Genomic DNA, 18,832 nt, shown 5'->3' with positions numbered 1-18,832 from the left:
ATCGCTCTTTGGGTGAAGAATTCTCAGGTGTCGCTCCTACAGACAAACTGACGAAAGGCTAAAACGTGCTCCCTTGCTTCACCGTCAAGGTTAACTTGAGCTTTTGCTCTCAATTTTTCTGCCGAGAAACTTTAAGAGCCCGATTTACCTCTGGAAATTCCCCTCTCAGTTGCCCCTTTCCACAAAAGAACTTAATGCAGAAAATTGCTCAATACAGCTTACGGAGAGAAAGCACCTGATGCTCAGCCATGGTAGGAGAGCTCAGTGGGTAAGCAAAATGTTGGTTGAAAAACGTGGGTTTTAAGCAAGATTTTACATGACTCAGAGGACACGCAGGAGGAGCTGAATGGGAGAAAGTCGAGGATTAATGGAACCTCCATAATCCATGGTGAGGATAGAGGGAGGAGGGGTGGACGGAGGCGATCCTGACCCAATAGTTGAGATCAGTATTAGAATCATCGAATCCTACTGTTCAGAAGGAGGCCATTTGGCCCAATGAGTCTGCACCGAGTACAATCCCATCCAGGCCCTCTGCCCATAACCCCATGCATGTACCCCAGGTAGTGCGCCTAATACTAAGGGGCAAATTAGCATGGCCAATCCTAACCCACACATCTTTGGACTGTGGGAGGAAACCGGCGCATCCAGAGGAAATCCACGCTGAAGCTCCACACAGACAGTGACCCAAGGCAGGAATCAAACACAGATCCCTGACACTGTGAGGCAGCAGTGCTAATCTCTGTGCCACCGTGCTGCCCCCGGGGAATGAGGAAATATTCTTATTTCTCCATTTTTACTGGATTTTGTTTCGCTTCTGGGAAGTCACAGCTCATGAAGCACTTTTGAAAGGTAATAATGTCAGAAACGTAGCAATCAATTTGAACACAACAATCTCTGACAAAACAGAAGCATGATAATGACCAGATCATCTGTTTTGCTTTAGATGCTGCTTGAGGGATAAATATTGACCTGGGATGATTGTACACTGTCTGAGCCTCATTATTATGATTTATGTAGCTACTGGAAGAAGAAACAATATGGAAAGCTGATGAGTGACAAGGATAAAGACAGTTGTTCTGCCACAATGCTCTTAGAACCCTCCAGACAGCCAGCCCTATCATCTTGCTGCCATGTTTCAATGTCCCCTCAATTGGTGGATAGACACTGAAGGATTGCAACCTGACCAGAAGCACTGGGGTGTCAGTCATGAAGGGCACGCTCTGAGGTAATGGACTGGATCTCAAAGCCACAACTTCCGACCACCAGACGAGAGTTGCTTACAATGGAGACAAATCGACGCCCTTGTTACTTAATTCCAATGTCCACCGCAGGACTGGCTGGAAGGTTGGCTATGATAAGAATGCCCCGCGCCTTGTATGACTAGAAATCACAATGAGAGAACTGCTTTTACCCCCATGTGCCTTCCTACTTTTGACTTTTTTCTATGTCATGTTTTTCTGGCTCTCGACAAAGAAAAACCCTATTTAAATGTGCCACCCACGCATTAGTGCAGGAATGCTCACCTCCAGTGTAAATACTCAGCGCTGGCCCTGGCCAGAATCCCAGAGCCAAACACCACCGTTTCTGTTCAGCTTCAGGCACAGCAATTTTTTTGGACTTTCCAGAAGATAAACATCACACGGCCACCTCGTTACACTCGGGTCAGGAAACTCAGCACGTTAGGAACCGGTTCACAGTTACCTCCCACTTACGTCCTATATTGGATGTTTATCACGGAATAGAATTCACTGGGATATATCAAGAGGTTACAGGTGGCACGGGGTGTTGGTGATGTGTATGTGGAGTTGAATCAGAAAATGAAGGGAGTTTATGAAGAAGCAGGACTTGCGTTTCCTTCACTGGGCAACAGCTGAGAAGCTCAAACACAGCAGGCTACACAATAAGCAACAACGCTGGACTTTAAATCCCACAGAATTAACCCACTCAACGCAACATTCTCAAGCTCTGTTGGGGATGGATCATAAATACTGGTCTTGCCAGTGATGCTCAGACCATGAATTACTAAGAAATAACTTGCTTTTCTTCCATCTCTCAACTTGCGGCAAGGTAGAACAGTGGTTAGCACTGCTCCCTCACAATGCCAGGGATGCAGGTTCGATTCTAACCTTGGGTGGCTGTCTATGTGGAGTTTGTACATTCTCCCCATGTCTGCATGGGTTTCCTCCAATGCTCCAAAGATGCACAAATTAGCAGGGTAAATATATGGGGTTAGAGCCTGAATAACATGCTCTGTTGCAGTGTCAGTGCAGAGCCAACAGGCCAAGTGGCCTCCTTCTGCATTGAGGCATTCTATGCTCATTTTCTTTCCTGGAGAGTGCATCTCAAGCTGAGGTCAAGTTTATAGAATTTAAGAATGATGTTTTTATTTTACTCTTTTGTGGGATGTGGGAATCGCTTACAAGGCCAATATTTGCTGCAGATCCCTAATTGTCCTTGAAGTGAGTGGCTTGATGGCCCACTTCAGAAGGCAGCTGTGAGTCTGGAGCCACATGTACAACAACCAATGATCATTCCATGGTCACCATTACTGAGGGCAGTTTTAATTCCAGATTAACTAATTGAATTTAAATTCCATTAGCTGCCATGGCGGGATTCTCACCTGCATCAGGGAGGTGATGGCCTAGTGGTATTACTGCTGGATTTTTAATCCAGAAACTCAGCTAATGATCTGGGGACCCGGGTTTGAATCCTGCCACAGCAAATGGTGGAATTTGAATTAAGTAAAAAATAGCTGAAATTAAGAATCTACTGATGACCATGAAACCATTGTCGATTGTTGGGAAAAACCTATCTGGTTTCCTTCAGGGAAGGAAATCTACTGTCCTTACCTGGCCTGGCCTATGTGTGACTCCAAAGCAATGTGGTTGACTCTCAACTGCCCTCCAAGGGCAATAGGGGTGGGCAATAAATGCTGGCCAGCCAGCGACGCCCATGTCCCACAAATTAACAAGGAAAATATCCCCTGGGCAATAACCTGAGCCTCTAGATTACTTGTCCAGTGACATTACCACTACGCCACCGTTCCCCTGTCACCATTTTCTTCAAAATACTTCCATGTGATAATTTATCCATGTTGGTTGAAATTTACTGTATGCACAAATCTACAATATCAATTCATACTTCAGCCAGTCACATGATTACAAGGTTCCAAGGGGTTTCATAGGGGCATTACAAAACAAAACAAAATTGGGCATTGAGCCACACAGAAGATATGAGGGGTGGGTATTTCCTCCCACTCTGCAGCCGCTGTTTTGTGGCAGTGGGTGATGGTTCCCTGTTTGCTGGCAGCGGGATCTACATCGTTATCAATGGGACTTCCCACTGAATGCATCCCTCGCTGGCCGGGAACCAGCAGTGAGGGTGTGTCGTTGGCAAGATGTAAGATATTACCAGCATAAACGGCAGCAAGATCTCAGAGAATAACTAAAATCAATATTAAAATTAAATTTTATTAGTGTCACATTAACACTGCAATAAAGTTACAGTGAAAGTCCCCTAGTCACCACACCCTGGCACCTGTTCAGGTACACTGAGGGAGAATTTAGTATGGCCAATGCACCTAATCATAAAAACTATGAGCAGGAAGAGGCCATCTGGCCCCTCGAGCCTGCTCCGCCATTCAATAAGATTATGGCTGATGTTTTCATGGACTCAGCTCCACTTACCCGCCCACTCACCATAACCCTTAATTCCTTTACTGTTCAAAAATAAAAAATCTATCTTTCGAACATATCTTTCAGACTATGGGAGGAAACCGGAGCACCTGGAGGAAACCCATGCAGACAACAGGAGAATGTGCAAACTTGACACAGACAGTGATCCAAGGCCGGGAATTGAACCCAGGTCCCATGTGCTGTGAGGCAGCTGCGCTAACCATTGTGCCACCCCGGCTAAAATCTGAGTTAGAGGTAAATTTTCAGGAGTATCTTAAAGGAGGAAAACAATTAACACTGGGAAACAGGGATGAGACTGGCACATTGCTGCAGTGCAGGGGGGCGAAGGAGCTTGCACTTATATACACCCATACCCTCAGGATATCCAATGAAGAATTCTGAAGTGCGGTCACTGTTATAATATAGAAAACGCAGCAACAACAAGATCCCATTCTAGCAATATGATAGCCATCTAATCTGTTCTAGTAATGCCAGGGGTAAATATTGGCCATGGTAGCAGTGGGTATAACCTGAACCTTACAAAATAACAGTACCACAGGATAATTTACCCACATCAATTATAGTGCAGAAACCAAAAAATAATTGGAAATGGCCTGTGAACTACAACCAAAATTCAAGAATAGCAGTCGATAACCGCATTAATGAATGTTTGTGGATTACAAAGGGTTACCTGTAGGAAATGGGATGATAGGTAAAAGCAAATTACTGCGGATGCTGGAATCTGAAACCAAAAGAGAAAATGCTGGAAAATCTCAGCAGATCTGGCAGCATCTGTGAGGAGAGAAAAGAGCTGACACTTTGAGTCCAGATGACCGTCTGTCAAAGCTGAAGATAGTTAAAGCAACTTTACTGGTGTTTTCTGATGATTGACATTTAGACAAGACAAAATGAAAAGAAGCAGAGCGTGTGGAAAATTTCAGATTATGTCACCTCTGACTGCAAAAAAGAAGTTAACTGTTGTCAAAATAAGTGGGAAATTTCCCTGCAGTTCATCAGTTGAAAACTGACTCAAACAAATAAGTTAATAAGGTGAAAGAGCTGATTAAAACATGTAACCAATGAGACAATAAAAAGGCAGAAGCTTTCTACCTTTCTCAAACACCCTTTAGAAATCTTTCATTTCTTGATGAACTTAATATTTCCACAAACTGACAATGTACCAGGACAAAATAACCGTTAAGAACTGGTACTGATAAACGATGCTGTTAACATTCTGTACATGTGAATCTGATCCAAATGCATTCAGCAAACTATAAATGGCGGGGGGTGGGGGGTTTTCTCTCCCTCCCCCGCAGCACATCTTGCGGCGGCAAGGACGGCCCGCCATTGGATGGTGGTAGGATCTTCCAGTCCAGCCGCTGTCAACACAGTTTCCCATTGTTTGCACTTTCTGTCACTGGGGAATCCACGGTGGGAGGTTGCGGTAGGTGCGACCGGAAAGGGGGAGTTGATGGGGAAGGGCCAAGAAATCTTGCCCAGTGTGTTAGAAAATTCTAACGCAGAAGAATGGAATATTAACAAGGGTTTCAAAGTTAACCTGAAGGACATTAATTTGATATTTCTGTTGCACTTTACATTCAAAAGAACACTACACCTTCATACCAATAAAAACTGCACTTTTTCCATATACTAATCAGTTTATTAAGATGGCACGAAAGATATTCATCATTGTCTTCAAACTACATATAGGGCTGACCCATTGAGAATGGAAAATTGTATATATACTGGAAAGGAGTCAAAGAATCATACAGTACAGAAGGAGGCCATTTGGCCCAAAGTGTCTGTGCCAATTCTTTAACAAAATTATCCAATTATTCTCACTTCACTGTTCTTTCCCCATCACAATGCTTTTATTTCTCCTTATTAAGTATACATCCAATTCCCTTTTGAAAGATCCTCATGCCTCCACCACCTTTTCAAATTTTGCTCACTCCATTCAGGGACCTTTTGGTGCTGGTGCCAATATTTTACCAACATTGGAGCAAACCCATTATCTGCACAGATTGGCAGCTCAATTAAGCCAGAGGCTCCACTGGAGGGGTGAGAGATCGCAGTCCCATCCATGAATAAGCCTGTCAGGTGGGGGCTTCCCCCAGTTTGATGGCCATGCATACTTTGCGATCTTTTAATTTCTAATTTCAATGAAGACAGCTTAGGTGCCTCTATGGTTGAGGCACCCTGGAACTCCCGGGGCAGTGCCTACCTCTCCCAGTGCGAATATTGGCCTGACATACCCTACGTTTGAGAATATTATACTGAAGACATGGGCCCGACACCAACATCCTGACACTGTCAGGGAAATCTAATCCAGGCAGTGCCTACCAGATCACATCAACTGTGTTTTTTGAACCAAATTTTTGTCTGGTAATCGACCTTCAGTCAGTGGAAATTACTCCTCTCAAAACCCCCTACAGTTTGGCGCAACAGTATTGAAACCCTCTTGACTTTCTTTGCTCCGAGGAGAACAACTCCAGCAACTCTAGTGGTGATGGGGGGAGGGGGGTGGTGCTATGCAGGGTGATGAGACCTGATTGAGATTGCCAAAGATTTGAGAGGATTTAACATACAGGAAGTAGAAAATAAGATAAAGAGGGAACGGGCTTTTGTGTAACAAAATTACAAAGTGCCGATCGGGAACGTCAAATAGACACATTTCTGTATTGTCAGTTCTACGCAATGCATACTGCCATTCTTCACCAAGTAAAAAGTGTGTTTACGCCAGTCCAACGCCGGCATACCCACATCATTCTTCACCAACTCAGCTGTGTGATACACACTCCCTTCCACACAGCATAATCATCCCTTTGTGAACACATCCCTTCTTTCCCCAGTCATTTCTTGCTGCATTCTCTGCTGATTCAGCCATTCCCCCTCTCCTCTGCAGTCTAAACTAAATGTCAACATTTTTTTTTCCACTTACACAGAGCAACTTTTTTTTTACTCACAAACAAAACACTCGGTAAACATTTTTCTTCAAAAACAGCTACTGCAAATTACTGAATCAGCGATGGTGTTGAGTTCAGATTTGACAGAGTATAGGACAACAGATACTGAGAATCACATAGTACACTTATTTTGCATTGCAAATTATATAAAGCAGCAATTTTTCTCTCTCACCGTTGCCACTTCCGATGATCTGTCATACTACTTGTTATCTATTTTACCTGGACTGCATGCTCTGGAATTCAAGCCTCCAACCTTTCTGCCTCTCCTAAAGATGCTCCTTAAAAACTATCTCATTGACCGATCTTTTAATTATCCGTACTAACACCTCCAATTGTGTGTTCAAACTTTGTTTGACAACACTTGTGCAAAGTGGCTACAGAAATGCAAGTTCTTGTTGTTGTTGTACATTATTTCAGTTAGCATTCATTCTGATGCAGAGCTTTCATTTCTCCAGGTGGAAAATTGAACTGAGAAGATATCATGCTGTGGCTCATATTCAGCACTAAAAAAAAAGAGATCTCGGCCAACATTCACCCCTCAACTAATAATACCAATAAAGAAACAAATTGGTCAGACATTCTTTGGGGGACATTGCTGGGGAGCATTGCTTCCTCCTTAAATCACAAAATAAAGGTGCTTTGTCCCGGTCAGCGGGGGGAAAACTAAAAGTTTATTCTACTTCACTGCTAACATGATAGAGTGGATGTGGAGAAGATGTTTCAATGAATAGGAGAGACTAGGATTTGAGGGTGCAGACTCAGACCCTCGTCCCTTTAGAACCAGATAAGGAAGGACTTCTTCAGCCAGAGGGAATCTATGGAATTCATTGCTACAGAAAGCTGTGGAGGCCAAGTCATTGAGTGTATTTAAGACAGAGATAGATAAGCTCTTGATTGGTAAGGAGATAAAGGTTGTGGGGAAAAGGCGACAGAATGGGGTTGAGAAACGTATCAGCCATAATTGAATGGTGGAACAGACTCGATGGGCCGAATAGCCTCATTCTGCTTCTATATCTTATGGTGACCCCTGTTGCAAGTAACAGAGCAGCAGTTCCTGCCCGGATCCTCCAAGCAAAACATTCGGCCACATCCCCTTTTGCAGGTGTTAAAGGGTTTTCTGTCTATCTACAGCAGGATTCTCTGGCCTCAAGATCGGAAATTCCCACCCAAGCTCAACCGATCTTTGAATGGTCTGCTGAATTTTCTGTGGCACCCACTATGATTCCCATGGTGGGGGGGGGGGGCGCGATATGGGAGAATTTCAGCCTGAGAATTGTCAGGGTCTACACTTCATGGGATGGTAAGTCATATTTGAAGGTGATCTAAATGGTTTTTAAAATGCATCCATAACACAAAATGACTCATTTGTTCCTTTGACAATCCTACCTGTTTAATGAATTAAATAACAGGTCATGCAATTGCCCCTCACTCAAATAGCTTCCAGACTAAAGCCATTAAAGTAAATCCTTCGTACAGTAATGTCAAGGCTGTTTTGGAAGAAGTTTAATTCAGGAGCTAAAGTGTAGAATCTTTTCTGATGCTTTATCGGCATTATAGATTCAATGTCTCATTCACAAAAAAAGGGTAGCAATTAGTCACCCATTCATTGTCTCCATGTTTCTCATTGTGTTTTTGTGCTTGGGTCTCAATGATGCATAGTCATCCGTGCAGAGATAGATTCAAAGTGTAGGTGGAAATAAGATCCTGGTAGCATCATGATTTTAAGATTCTCATTCTTGTTTTCAAATCCTTCCATGCTCTGGCCCTTCCTATCTCTGCAATCTCTACCATCCCTACAATCCTCCAAGATCTCTGCCCACCTGTAATTCTGGCCTCCTGTACATCTCCAATTTCCATTGTTCCACTCCTGGAGGGCATGTCTTCCTCTGCCAAGGCCTTATGCAATTCCATCCCTAAACCACTTAGTATTTCAACTGCTCTTTCCTTTTTTGGCTTTAGTCTGTGCTATTATTGGCATAGTGGTTAACACTGTTGCCTCACAGCGCCAGAAACCCGGGTTCAATTCTGGCCTCGGGTCACTGCCTGTGTCAAGTTTGCATGTTCTCCCTGTGTCTGTATGAGTTTTCTCTGGCTGCTCCAGTTTCCTTTCGCAGTCCAACCTTGTGCGAGTTAGGCTGATTGGCTGTACTAAATTGCCCCTTAGTGGGCACTAGCAGGGAGAACATGTAGGGTTACGGAGACAGGGGGTGGGATTGTTGTTGGTACAGACTCGATGAGCCAAATGGCCTCCTTCTGCATTCCAGGGATTCTATGATTCTCTAAAATCATTTCAACATTTTAATAACCTCGGACATATTACTCTGAAATCTTCTGCAGGGAGAATTTACATTAACTGTTTTAATAAATTAACCCTCGAAGCCCTGTTGTCATTCTGGTGATTCTGTGTTGAATGCCCTTGGAGAAAGGTTCAGCTGTTGGTGCCTCACCTTATTCTTTCTATGTAATGCTGCAGGAGAACTTGAGACTCACTGCAGCGCAAGGTCACCTGTTCTATTTCAGAACCTGCAGATACAACACAAATAGTTGGCTCGAGGCTATGAAAAGCAACGGTTTTCACAAGAGCGGAAGGGATTTTAGGAAAAGCCCATTATCTGGAGAGGCTGGCCTCTTATTTTTAAATCCACCCAATTATCCACCTTCCCACGGCATCACTTTTACCTCCAAAAACACATCCTGTCAATGCTGGATTTAATTATTTGTTGGGTTTGTTGACGCCATCTACTTGAATGCGTTTCCCTTGTAACTGGGGTTGACGAGTCTGGTTGGGAGTATTCCTGAAAGTTTTGTCACAGATTCCTGATTTGAATCCACTGATTCCCACACATCTACTGCTGCTCTATCCTCCAGAGCTCTGGCTTCTGGTTGTTGTTGGGGCAGGGTCCCCCAACATCTCCATTATTTTTATAACTAATAAATGAAACCTTTCAAAGAAAATGAAAGATAAAGCATCACTTAGTTCAGTGCTGCTATGTGTTCCTGGGTTTGCTCTGAGCAATGTCCTCAGGCTGAACCTTCAGTTTCTAAGGGATCCACGACAGTTAACAAATCTTACTTGCAACTTATTCCTCAAGTCCACGGATGAAAAGGTTTGCCCTAACTTCCCCTTCTTACTTCTAACTTCCTCAATTCCTCAATGCAAGCTCAGCAGAAAGTCCACTGTGCTGCCCAATGGCGTGGATGTGAAGTATAGTAGATGCATGCAACCAGAGTACAAGTTGCTGCTTCCTTCCTTAGCTCCCTCACTTATTTAATTTTAGTTCCACATTATTAGCCAGATGGAAGCCACGAAGGGCGTAGTATCACCACTCCTGCAACTCCCAATTGACTAATCCATGAAGACAGCCTACAAAGCAACAGTGCTTCTTTAACAGAGTACTACAGCAAACGGAATGGGTCACATTTTCCTTCTTTCCTTATATTCTTCCCCACAAGCTCTTGACATCTCAATGTGCTTTGTAAATTTCTCAAAAGGAGACTTTAATCCATTGTTACTCAGTCAATTGGCATCTAAAGCATTATACACAGTGGCACAATGGTCAGCACTGCTCCCTCTCAACACTAGGAGCCCAGGTTCAATTCCGGCCTTGGGTCACTGCCTGTGTGGAGTTTGCACATTCTCCCCATGTCTGCGTGGGTGCCCTCTGGGTGCTCCAGTTTCCTCCCACATTCCAAAGATGTGTAGGTTAGGTTGTCTGGCCATGCTAAGTTGCCGCTTCGTGTCGGGGTATCAACAGAGTAAATTCAGAGTGTTACGGGGACAGGGCCTGGATGGGAGTGTTGCCAGTGCAGGCTTGATGGGCTGAATGGCCTCCTTCTGCACTGTAGGGATTCTATAATGTTTTTTCTCCTCAGTTTAGAGGAATGGCTTGAGCAGGCAAAGAAGAACAAAACAGCAATCTGTCTGTTTATGATGCTATGTAAACGTGTACTCAGAAGTATTCGGCCGCAGAAAGGCAGGAGGCATCAAGACATTGTCATGAACCAATTTGGAACCTACCTGCATTTCAGCTCTTGATAAAAGTACCTGTTCGCACATCCTTTTCTCTCTCTAAAGTGCAATTCTGGACTACATCGGACATTTCTGTTGACTACAGCCTGCTGATTGCAATACAGTGATGTAATACTGTTCCAAACTGTCAAGTTTGCTTTCAGGCTTGCGCTGTGCATCCTGACACGCAAACGCTGAGGCAACCTTAACGAAGGCTTTAGGCAATAAGAGGAGCCTCTAAAGGCTGCATGTAACTGGATAAGAATGAAGCTCGGCGCATTACATCACAAGAAAACATACAGTAACACTGAGGCAGTGTTTGCGATGTTTGTCCAATACTGGGAATTGCTTGGAACTCAACCACAAACTGCCAAAGCTACAGTGATTCAGCAACTGCAATAAGTAATGGAATGAGACATTTTTGACAGAGGAAAAACAGAATCATCTGCTTTGTATCATGCCGCATCTCATGATACAGTGGAGTTGTAAAGATGGAATACTCCTTTTATCCACCAAAAGTCACGCAGAGGAAAGTTACTCAAAATCTTTGCAACATACTACTGATTTTTGTGCAGATTGCTATGTATTATTACCAATATGTAATGTAGAAATGCAAACATTTCTGTACTTTTGATAAATTCATAGCACAGCGGTTAGCGCTGCTGCCTGAAAGTGCCAGGGACCCAGGTTCAATTCTTGGCTTGGGTCACCGTCGTGCAGAGTCTGCACCTTCTCCCCGTATCCACGTGGGTTTCCTGCAGGTGTTCCGGTTTCCTCCCACAGTCCAAAGGATGCGCTGATTAGGTGCAAATGCTCCCTCAGTGTCTCCGAACAGGTGCCGGAGTGTGGCGACTAGGGGATATTCACAGTAACTTTATTGCAGTGTTAATGTAAGCTACTTGTGACACTAATAAACTTTAAACTTGCTGAAGAGCTGAGAGTTATTAGAAGATGTAGCCCAGCGATATTAGTGAGACTGCTCAATGCATTCAGGTGACATTCTGCTGTCCTTATTTTTAATGGAGCCTCTAACATGAAAAGTAAGAAGAGTAACAACCCTGTCGGAATTGCAGACAGAACATTTGGCATGCAAATGTACAATGGATTCAGGGCTATTACCAGGGATAATCATCTACAGCCTCTTGGGGATGATTTCCTTACAGCGGAGTTTCATAGGAGGTTAATATTGCTTAACATTGATCACTCGGTCAATTTGTCAAAAACAAAAGTGCATTTTGAGTATCATTATCATTTGTGAAATGTCTAAATTGACATTTCAGGCTTCAAAAGGGGCCACGGTCCCCAAAGGGGCAGTTTAATATTCACCCCAGCACATTGATCGCTGTGAGTGTAAACTTTGCATGAATTTTACTGTCATCGCCAAGAGGCCAATGGAACTGGGGCCAAGGTGAAACCAAAGCAGAAACAAGGGGGGCGATTCTCCCATCCCGATCCGCAACTTTTCTGGCAGGTCGGGCTGGGAGATGCGTGTCATTGGCCTTGTTCCGGGATTTGCACATGCGCTGGGAATGCATGCGCATCTCCCAGAGCCAGAGAATAGTCAGAGACCAGACCATGCTAGAAACCGGAAGGAAGACAGGTAAGTAATTTAAATCTTTTTTTAATGTATTTTAAATATATTTTACATGTCATCATCAGGAGCTTGCAGTCCTGATTGAATCTCCCACCCCGTCAGGAGTACTTAATTCCAGCAGGGTTCAGACTAGCTCCCTACTTTTGGGGAACTAGGGGGAGATTCTGCCGGAATGAAAGGGGGACAATCGGGGCCCCCCCAAGGGCTGGGCAGTAGGGGGTGGTGCCCCCTGGGCATGGGCACTCTGGCAGTGCTAGCCTGTTCCCCCAGCAGTGCCCAAGGGGCAAAATGCCCATGCTTGGGGAGCACCTTGGTACTGCCTACCAGGCATCGGGCAGTGCCAAGTGGGCCGGGGTATAGGGGTGATCATGGGTGTAGGGGATCTCGCTGCCACTCTGCATGGGGATCGGCTGGGGCTGAAGGGAGGGTAGTGATTGGGGTGGGGTGGGCTGGGGTGGTCTGCCAGAGGTGTGCCTGCCTTCCGGGTGGGGTCTGACCCCAGGGAGGAAGTCAGCTGGGGGGAGGTCTGCCAGGGTGATGGTGTGGGGGGGGCGATGGTGTTGGGGGGATCGCCACTGCTGGAGGAGGATGGGCTGGACATTGGTGCACTCCGGGGTGGGGGGTCCGGGGGGGTGGGGGAAGGGTTCAGGCTGGCCCTGGAATTGTTGTAGGGTCTGCGATCGGGCTGTGGCGGGGAGACTGGACAGGTAGCACCAGCAGTAAATGGGGAGACTGACAGATCGGGACCACTGCGCATGAGCAGAGTTCTGGAGCTGTCAGATTCCAGCGTAAATAGGCCCTGTCCCCCCCCAGGTCTTCAATGAGATTCACGATTGAGACCTCTGCATTGTACAGAATGGGGAGATTCGAGTGAGGAGCTGAACTGTCGTGATCTAGAACAGTTTTCCCACTAATTCAGCACTTCTGGGCCAATCGCCTCTAAGGAGTCCAGACAGCAGATCCTATACAATAACAGAATAATAAAGGAGTGGTTTTAAACTGCAGCACTTTCATTCTTCAGCAGGTCCGAAAATATATTCTGCGCCACAGCTTAAATGCAGCCCTTTGTCTGATCTTTCAACTGAACTGCGAGGATGCTGGAAACACGCTGTTACAGCAAAGTGAGGGGGGGGGGGGAGGGGACAAAAAGGGGCAGGGTCGGGGGCATTGCTACAAGGACCAGGGTGGAAATATAGACAAGCGCCAGAGAGAAAGTGATGCCACGTCTGGAATCAGCCTGCTGTTGCTGATGTCTGCACTTTCCACTGAAGCCAGGCCTGGGGTCATATGATCAGACTTGAGGCTGTTCAGCAGGGAATGAAGCACAGCCTTCAGAATCTGCAGTTGGCCAACACAGACTCTGATGCTTTTTATATCACCAGGGTGCCAGGGGAAGAGGGGCAGAGAGAAAAAGAAAGAGGATCTTTTTTCTTGAACATTCCCTTCTTTCAACTGTCCTCTCTGCACAAACCACCCCCCCTTTCCCTTCTGCCTTTTTCAAAGGACAAGTGATGACCTGTTCCATTTTCCTTCCCAATAATAAGGCTCCCTCAACCTATTTCCTTCCAATTGCTTTCCTCCACTCTTCTGAAGGCTGATTCCCATTTTCCATTGGAGTTCCCTGTAATGTGGTCCGTCACCCCGGTGGATTTGCAGGGAGCTGACTGCAAATTAGCTTTGTCCTTTTGCTGTAATGTTTCACTATATCCTGTTTATTCTCACAGCTACTGCTGCACCAAGGGGATTTTTCCCAATGGCCTTGTCCCAGGTTTTAACCCCATTCCCCCCCCAATATTTTCTTAATTCTACTATTTCTTCACTTGTCCCTGTTTGACCTTAATTGTCCCCCCCCTTTCCTCCTCTATCCACTGCTATCTTAGACAGTTTTATACGGCACGGGTTATATCTTTCCCCAGTCATTAGTTTTATTTCCACATTTGCTGCATTCAGTCAACACTCAGAGGGAAGATGGGAACTGGAATGAGTGCTAAATTCAGTGCCCCATCCGGAAAGAATCAAATTGTTGGACAGAAGACAAACCAACCGGGAGTGAAAGCGAGGACAAGGAGGGAAATGACAGAGATATTGATTACCTTGGATCAAAAGGCACCCTCCCTCTAACCTTCCCCCACCATCCCGCCAAAGGAAAGCCAAACTCTTACCTTTCTGTTTCTTTCTATTTGATGATTGTCCAGCCACCCACACAGCTTCCTGTAATTACACTTTATTCATGCAGATGGCTCGGGAACGTAAGTAGAGTAATGACAGCTTATTGTCAACTCTTACTTAGAGAGGGATCAAGAGGGAAGCCAAGTAAACACGGATTAGACTGGATGAGGGATGGCACTTGAGTGATGAAATTCAGTCCACCACCCATCCAGTCGTCAGGGTTGGCGAATTTTCATCATTTACGAAGTGATCGGATCATGAAAAGTCTGTGGCCTCATCAAAGGCTTGTCCTCGGATGACCAAAAGAATAATCTGCATTTATATAGCGCTTTTCATGACTTCAGGACACAACATTGAGGGCCGAATGGCCTGTACTGTGCTGTACTGTTCTATGGTCTATGCTTGTCAATGAATACTGTCCCACAGATGGTTTTTTTTAACTCTTACTGACAATTGCAATCTTTTGCTTTAGCGCTTAGAGAACAGGATATTTAAAAACTTCAGATCTTGACAGTGCATATCAGTGGTATAAAAACTTTATTTGCCATTCATGAGCATTTACAAACCCAACTCATTAACAAGACTCCCTCACTGCAGGTTAAGGTCTTCAGACCAGCCAAAATGGGGTTTGCTTGAATTCAGCACTCAGCTGAAACAGCCCTGCTGAGTTTGTGTTTCCTGTCTGTGTGATCCATGCCCCACTCCCATTTCTTGCCCCCTGCTGCCAACATTTCAATCCGGGATAGGATCTGGACTTTCACTCCGGGTCTGTCTGCCATTTTTAAACGTCTGGCCCTATGACCCTGTCAGCCTATGACATGTAAGTAGTCTCACAACATGAGGTTAAAGCCTAACAGGTTTATTTGGTAGGACAACTTCCAGAGTGTCACTTCTTCTTCAGGTGACTGAGGAGCTGTGTTCAAAACAGGGCATACATAGACATTTGAGTTATTCGGGAGTTCAGTTCACAAACAGGGCATAAGTTTAATTTACAAAATAATAGTTGGAATGCAAATCCTTACAGATAATCAAGTTTTAAGTATAGACAATGTGAGTGGAGAGAGGGTTAAGCCCAGCTTTGTCCGAAACCAAGATCAAGCTCTCCCATTCCCTATCATTCTGGTGTGCTCTATGTGCATAGGTTTGGAAAAAAAAGTAGCATCTGGTCACACAGTTTCAGTAGAGCCTTTTGATTAAATCTCCCCAAGGCCTAGAATTAAGTCATTACGAAAGCTTGGCTGAGTATCAAAAGTTACAAGTATCTCAGCAGAGTTTTCTGAGTTCACAGTTTGACTGACAGTTAAAGCGACTATTAAAGGTTTTGGTGTGGCCACTGAATAGAAACCTGTTTGTGTTTGTAAGTGATTAACCGCTTGAGGAGAGTTAAAAGCTGTGAATGAATTTTATGAATGGGGTCTTTTTCATGTGTATATGAGTGAGGTCCGTATTACACTTGGCACCTGATGTCCAATCCATATTATGAGTGAGTGACTATGGAGGATGCATAAGGATATGAAGGATCATGGAGAGGAGGGAGGTTGGGGGTAGGGGGTAGGTTGGGTGAGGATGAGGGGGGAGTATTCGAGAGCCTCATAACTTATAAACCAATCAAAGTCCCACAGGATCCAGGTGGATCTGCTAACCAGCTCACATAGGCATTCACCTGCCCCGAAGGCAGACTATGCACTGCATCCACGGTTGTCAGGTCCTGACTCTATCCCATACCCGACCACCCAGAGCAGGAAATGCTTCTCGTGACATAGCTGTAAACAAAAGAAAATGTTAAGCCTGGCAGCTTTTTTGAATTATTCGGGAGCTTGTAGAGCCTATAGTTCCCCATTGCTTTTTCCATGGCAACACTTAACCAATCGGAGTTGACTTCCCAAGTAATCATTATACTTTTCCTTTGCAGCATTAATTGTTGTGATTATTTGAAATTTGACATTCTTGGGTTTGTCCTAATGAGAGCAACACAAAAAGCTCTGGCAGTATGTCTCCCTTTTCAGCAACTTCCAGGTTTTATACTACAGGTGACTGTTAACAGAGGTCATTAAAATTATCATAGAATCATTGAATCCCTACAGTGCAAAAGGAAGCCATTCAGCCCATCAAGCCCAGCCCAGCCCTACCCTCATAACCCCACATACTTACCCTGCTAGTCCCCGTGACACTAAGGGACAGTTTAGCATGGCTAATCAACCTAACCTGCACATCTATGTGGGAGGAAACTGGAGCACTCGGAGGAAACCCACACAGACATGGGGAGAATATGCATACTCCAAACAGACAGTGACCCTGGCGCTGTGAGGCGGCAGTGCTAACCACTGTGTTGTTATGCCACTCTTCAATAGGGTAGGCGCAGCAAGGATGGTTCCACTTCAAGGGAACAATAAAGCTTACGGCAATAAATGCGACATAATAACTAATAACTCTAATAAGCAATTTGGGGTAGACCTCTTTACACAAAGAATATTTTCAATGTGGAGCTTCTACCAAATGGAGTGCTGGAGGCAAATAGCACAGATCATTTAAGGGGAAGCTTCATAAGTACATGTGGGAGAAAGGAATAGCTCGGAATGTTGATGGAATTAGATGATGTAGGGTTGGAGGGGGCTCAGATGAAATATAGATCAACTGAGATGAATAACTTGTTTCTAGCTTTAAATTCTATGGAACATAACATTCTTCAAACCTACTCAAAAAGAAACAGATGGGCACTGAGGAAAGGATTAAAAGTGATGAGTGGAAGTTTGAAGTTAATTTTCAAGGTATTAAATGAGGAGGTTTAAAGGAAGTGAAGAGGTTGGAAGAAGGAAAACAAGAAAAGGTTAGAGAGGCAGGATGGAAATTCAGAATTTTCTATTGAACACACTGACAGACAAGGAGTCAATGTTTTGTTTTATCCATTTGTGGGACAAGGGCTGGCCAGCATTTATTGCTGATCCCCAGTTGCCCTTGAACTGAGTGACTTGCTAGCCTATTTCAGAGGGTTGTTGAGAATCAACCACATTGCTGGGGTTCTGGAGTCATATGTAGGCCTAACCAGGTAAGGATGGCAGATTTCCTTCCCTAAAGGACATTAGTGAACCCGTTGGGTTTTTCCGACAATCAACAATGGCTTCATGGTCATCAAGAGATTCTTAATTCCAGATTTTTTTCATTGAATTCAAATTCCACCATCTGCCGTGGTGGGATTTGAACTTGGGTCTCTAAAACGTTAGCTGAGTTTCTGGATTACTAGTCTAACAATAATATCACTAGGCCATCACCTCCCCCAGATAAAATAGAAAGAGCACACGAGGCCAGAGGGATTTAGTTTAGAAAAGGTAGAGTTTTGGACAAGTTGGATTTTACAGGGACCAGAGAACGGGAGGATTGGAGTAGAGTAGTCAAGACAGGAGACAATGACGGGGCGCATACAGGTTTCATCGGCAAAGTAGAAGTGAAGGGGTTGGAGGCAGGTAATGTGGCAGAGCTGGACATCGCTGTTAAAGTGGGGTTTTAAACACAGGTCAAAGTTCAGAAATTAAACCAGGAGCTCAACGTTATGGTTGAACTCCACATTGCATGGTGTATTAACAACCTTGAGAAGAGAGGTTATCACTATCAGGAAAGACCGAACAAGACAAAGGATTGTGGGAGTACTAGAGCATAAACATTGAAAAACATTGTAAATCTGCATTAGATTGTGCGAGGAATAGGGTGGACAACTTACCAATAATGGTAAAAAAAGAAATGGATTAAACTACTATAAAACAAAACATGCTGAGGTAGAGAGAGACACATAATGGATACGAAAGCGACCAGGTAGACAGAAGTTGAAAAAGGTGACTAATTTTTAGTCAAAACAGGAAATATGCACAATGCACAGCTGGTTCACCAGCTTCTGAAACAGAAAAGTAGTTAACACCCCCAGCAATGTTGCATTAAAAGCCCTCCTTCATTTAACTTTCTTATTCACATACCAATCAAACAGTCATTTATTTCCAGCGTTTTCTTACTTAAACTACCTGGAAATTAACAATATAATAGAACCAGCAGAAGAAACCAGAAACAATTACAATAAAGGCGTAACAACGATAGACCCGAGAGAGACAGACAGCAAATAGCAAATAACTTCAAAAGGAAAACGGCAGAAGGATATTACACTGGATTCTGCAGCACATTCTGGCAGGTTTGGAGGTGCGTGTGGCACCATGATCCCCTTCTCTGGCCCATTTTCAGCGGGGGGCAGCTTCTGAGGGGTGATAGCTAATCACGTGCCAGTGGTGGGTAGCTAATTAGACCAATTAAGGTGCCAATTCAGGGCACTCTTCACATGCTATCTGGGTTTTCCAGGTGGCACAAGGGCCTCCTCACATGACTGAAGCTTGTAGCTGGAAGGATAATGGCTTCAGGGCAGCAGGCCAGGAGGGGTCAG

General features: G+C 44.6%; 1 protein-coding gene across 2 annotated transcripts in view; it reads right to left on the bottom strand.

Annotated features, from left to right (window-relative positions):
- Positions 1-18,832, bottom strand: part of LOC145358038 (transcription factor HIVEP3-like) — a 397,799-nt gene that overhangs the window by 183,047 nt on the left and 195,920 nt on the right. The window contains exon 1 of one of the 2 annotated variants that reach the window (XM_080211748.1): positions 14,406-14,441. The exons of the other annotated variant lie outside the window; for it this stretch is intronic. The gene's annotated coding sequence lies outside the window, so the exon portion shown is untranslated. Of the gene's footprint in view, positions 1-14,405; positions 14,442-18,832 lie in introns of those variants that run through there. 2 annotated transcript variants of the gene reach the window in all.

Source organism: Carcharhinus amblyrhynchos, chromosome 24 (assembly GCF_965287045.1).
Source record: "Carcharhinus amblyrhynchos chromosome 24, sCarAmb.v2.hapA, whole genome shotgun sequence".
NCBI classification, from domain to species: Eukaryota; Metazoa; Chordata; class Chondrichthyes; order Carcharhiniformes; family Carcharhinidae; genus Carcharhinus; species Carcharhinus amblyrhynchos.
Note: the sequence above shows the minus strand (reverse complement) of the source record. Positions and strands in the feature narration are given on the sequence as shown.